General features: G+C 41.3%; 1 non-coding gene across 1 annotated transcript; it reads left to right on the top strand.

Moving 5' to 3' along the window:
* The first annotated feature begins 4595 nt into the window (after nucleotides 1–4595).
* Nucleotides 4596–4699, top strand: LOC112731210 (small nucleolar RNA R71). Its single transcript, XR_003166998.1, has one exon. It is a non-coding gene; the product is annotated as a small nucleolar RNA R71 (small nucleolar RNA).

The following is a 4699-nucleotide window of genomic DNA, read 5'->3' on the forward strand; positions in this document are numbered from 1 at the left end:
GTTTCTTCCACTCCTTTTTCAAGGATCATTGCCTTGTTTATTTCTCCTTCTTTCCTCCCTTTGAAATACTCATCAAAAGCTGGGAATGCTGGGTCCATCTTGTGTAAATGTTCCCCTATGTAGTTAAGCTTGATTTGCGAACTGATGTTGTAATCAGCTTGGACTGAGTATCTTGCATTCTGTAAAGTGGTGGCTTCCTTGATTGCCAAGACATTGGCATCTTGGTGTTGGCATATGTGGCTGAAGGATTCCTGTAAGTGTAAATTCTGTTCCCTTTGCAGATCTAAGAATCTTGATTCAAAGTTCCTTTGCATATCCATCATTTTTAGGTGAAAGTCCTCTTGTCTCTCCTGAGACCTCATGTATTGTTGAGACATTCCTTCTATGATTTCCTGCATTCTGCTCATATCCATGGGGTCTCTGGGAATTCGTTGTCTTCTTTCTGGAATTCCTTGCTCTTCTTGCTCTTCTTCTCCGTCTTCTCCTTCCTGTCCTTCTTGTTCCGCTTCTTGCTCTGCTTCTGCTTGTTGCCCTTCTTCATTTCTTCTTTTTGTATGTCTTGGAGCAATTGGGCCAAGAGTCATTCTGTACGCAGTTATAGCCAATCCAGGATATAGCCAATTAGGTCTTTCATCTTCAAGTGGTACTTGGGCATCGATGCATAGTCTAATGATGGTGCTAGGGAAGTGGAGCCAGGATTCAGGGTCACTTTTCTCACTAAGCTCTTGTATCTGTTCAGCAATGAGTTTATGAACTTTAATCTACCCTCCCACCATAATGCAATGTAGCAAGATGGCTCTTTTAGGGACTATTTCTGAAGAGTTTGCAGTGGGTAGGATGGATCTCCTAACTATTGCATACCACCCTTTAGCTTCCGGTGTTAGGTCTCCCCTTCTCAAGACTCTTGGAGCCCCTCTTGTTTTTCTCACCCATTCAGCTCTGATGGCACAAAGGTCTTCAGCAATAGTTGTATAGTCAGGTTCTCCTATCATCCTTTCTTCATAACTTGCTTGGCTGAAATGTATGTTTTTCAGGCCAAGAGTTTTCATGATTGCTTTGGGACTGAAGTCAACTTCCACCCCTCTCACATAGCTTTTGTATGTGGGTTTCTTGGTTGAGTCTTCCCTCACTGCATTTGCATAGAACTCCTTCACCAAGTTGATGTTGATTTTAGTGATTGGCTTAGTCAGAAGCTCCCACTTCCTCTTTTTGATCTTCTCCCAAACACCTGGGAACTCATCCTTTTCAAGGTCAAAGGGAACCTCAGCTAGTACCCTTTTAGGTCTCATCCATTCGGCTTGAATCTCATGGAAAACTGATTTGTATCTCCATGCATCGAATTCCCTGTTCTCCTCCATTGGTTGCTTGTCTTTTCTTCTTTTGTGGCTAGATGAGGCTGCCATCGGTTCTTTAGTTTTGGTAAGTGACAAGCTAAAGTTGACAAGGTGAAGCAAGAAGTGTTGTTGGAAGTGTGGTGAGGTTGTTTTCGGCAAAAGATAGTTATGCTATGATGAAAGAAAATGTGCATGAAGGAGATTTGGTGGTGTGGAACTCGTTCCCCAAGTGGTTCTTTATAGTGCCTGTAAGTGAAAAATGGACGGCTAGGGTGATTTGTGAAGGGTGGCCTGATGGTAAATATATGAATTAGGGAGAAGGACGAATTGCTTTTCATTTTCTTGGAAGTATTCTGAGTGCATTAGGTTGTACATGTAGCTATCTTTTCATGCAGAACTTCCTTTTCCCATGTGTTAGTTTCAAAGACTTGTGAACTTCCTTTTTGACCAAGCACCGTACCTCCCCCTTGTCTTTTTCCTCCATTCTTATCTTTCCTTTTGTACCTGCACAAACAAACAAATTTGCTATCATTTCTTCGGTCATGTGAATAGTGAATAGTACTTGTACATGTTTTTCCTTCTTTTTGAATTGTAAATCAATGATTGACTTCCTGAGCTTATAGCCGTGACCTTTGTATTTATGCACACTTATTACTGGACACCAAACTTAGTGTTTGGTAATGTCTCCTGATGACATGGAATCCATGTTGGTTGTCCTTAATGAATGTGCATAATTCTAATAATTTCTAGTCACTTTGGCGCTTTGATCCTAAACAATTTTACTACCTAGAGTAATTGAAATCAAAGTATTGAAACATGCAAATGGTATACTTGTCATGAATTTCTAAATCCAGAGGAACTTCTTGCTTTTCATTAACTGTGTTCAAAAGGAACACCAAACTTAATGTTTGGTCGTGCACCTTGAATGAAAGATTGAATGCAGTTTGAATAAGATTTGGGAGTGCCTTAAGGCACACCAAACTTAGAGACCAATTGTAATTTACATGCAATGTTTAGTGCACTTTATCACAGTTGTCCTGAGGATTCAAGTTCATGCATAAGAAACCATGCTTTATTAGATGTAAAACAAAACAATAAAGAGTAAGGATACTAAAACATGGGTTGCCTCCCATGAAGCGCTTCTTTAACGTCACTAGCTTGACGGTTGTCCTTTGTCAGGGTGGATTGTAGTGCTTGATGTCTTCTCCTCTCACTATGAAAACGTCCCCATTTGATTCCTTCATGACCTCTAAATGTTCCATAGAAAGAACTTTCCTGATTGTGAACACTTGAGGGAGCTGGGAAGGAATGGTTTTGAGGCCAGGTGGGATTGGCAGATAATGACTTGATATCACTTTATCTCCCGGAGAAAAACCTTCAGTGGGAATTTTCTTGTTTCTCCACCCTCTTGGCAATTTTCCTATCATTCTTCCCTTTCTCTTGAGGATTTCTTCATTGACCCTTATGCCAGGAGGATCCTTCTGATCTGTTTCCATTGATTCTTGTGGCTTTAACTCTTGCAACTCTTGTTTGCCTTCCAAGGACTGTTTTAGAGTTTCAGCTGCTGGATTACTTTCCTCCAAACACAGATGGCTACTATCATCCTTAGGCTTTTCAGGTTCTGGTTCAGGCTCAGATGCAGGTTTGAAAACTTTGAAAATGAGCTGTTCATCATGTATTCTCAGAATTAGCTCTCCTTGTTCTACATCTATGAGCGCTCTAGTAGTGGCTAGAAATGGCCTGCCCAGAATGATAGGGTGTAAGTAGCTTTCCTCCATGTCCAAAATGACAAAGTCTGTGGGGAAGTAATAATCTCCCACTTTCACCAGCACATTCTCAACTACCCCTTCAGCTTGCTTCTGAGTTTTGTCAGCCAGTTGTATGATTACATCAGTGGATCTCACCTCATTCAGTTGTAGCCTCTTCATAAGAGTTAGAGGCATCACATTTATGCTAGCTCCTATATCACAGAATCCTCTGTCAATTTTTGTTTCCCCTATGATGCAAGGGATATGAAAACTTCCTGGGTCTGTTTTCTTAGAGACTGTGTCCTTCTTGATGAGGGCACTGCATTCTTTGTTCATTGTTACCGTTTGTCCTCCCTTCAAAACTCTTTTCTTGCTCAACAATTCCTTTAAATACTTGATATGTGTAGGCATTTGATGGAGAATCTCAAGAAAGGGAATATTGATATGGAGAGACTTAAATGTCTCTAAAAACCTTGAATAGGTTTTCCCTTTTTCACCTCCTCCTAACCTCTGAGGAAATGGTGCTTTTGGTTGGTATGTTTCCATCGTGCCTTTTTACAGTTCCTTGGCTTGCTCAATTTCACTTTCCTGCTTAGCTTCCTCCACACCTTCCTTCAAGATTTCTGGCTCCTGTTCTGAGGATCTGATTCCTTCTTCTTCTGAGACTTCTTTCAATATGGTGATGGCCTTGCATTCTTCCCATCTCACTCCCTTTTGTTCCCCTTTAGGATTCTTTTCTGTGTCACTAGGGAACACTGCAGTTGATTTGGGGGCCTGTTGAGATAGCTCTCCTACTTGAGACTCCATCCTCTTGAGTTTTTCACCATGGTTTCTTAAGGTAGATCTCACATCATCCCTGAAGCTTTTCAATTCAATTATGTCCTGACCCATGTGTGCCAGCATTCCTTCTATCCTGTTTAATTGATCTTGAAATTGTTGGTTCGGGTTAGGTTGGGTAGGTTGATTATTTTGGCCATGATATGGTGGTTGAGAGTAAGTGTTTTGTGTGGCTTGGTATGATCTTTGGTTGGAGTTTTGGTATGTGGACTTGTTATGTTGGTTTTGCTGGTTTCCCCACCCAAAGTTTGGGTGGTTTTTCCAGCCTGGGTTGTAAGTGTTGGAATGTGGATCATATGGTTGCCTTTGTTGATTTCCTACATAATTGGCCTCTTCCCAATCACCTCCTTCAGTACTTTCTTCCTCTTGATCTTGTGTGTGTATTGCAGCCACTTGTTTTGTTTCTAATTTCCTGGTGAGCTCTGCTAGTTGCTTGGCAAACACCTTGTTTTGGGCTAGAATTGTATCAACATGGTTCAGCTCCATGACTCCCTTAGTGTTGTGTCTCTCTGATGCATAGTAGTACTCATTCTCAGCCACTGTCTCAATCACTTCAATGGCTTCTTCCACAGTCTTTTTCCTGTTCAATGAACCTCCTGATGAATGGTCTACAGCCTTCCTTGATTCATAAGACAGTCCATCATAGAAAATATGCAATTGCACCCAGTCATGGAACATGTCTGGTGGGCATTTCCTTGTCAAATCCTTGAATCTCTCCCATGCCTCGTAGAGAGTTTCACCATCTTGTTGTCTAAAAGTCTGAACCTCAGATCGAAGCCT

This window comes from Arachis hypogaea, chromosome 12 (genome assembly GCF_003086295.3).
Source record: "Arachis hypogaea cultivar Tifrunner chromosome 12, arahy.Tifrunner.gnm2.J5K5, whole genome shotgun sequence".
Classification (NCBI taxonomy): domain Eukaryota; kingdom Viridiplantae; phylum Streptophyta; class Magnoliopsida; order Fabales; family Fabaceae; genus Arachis; species Arachis hypogaea.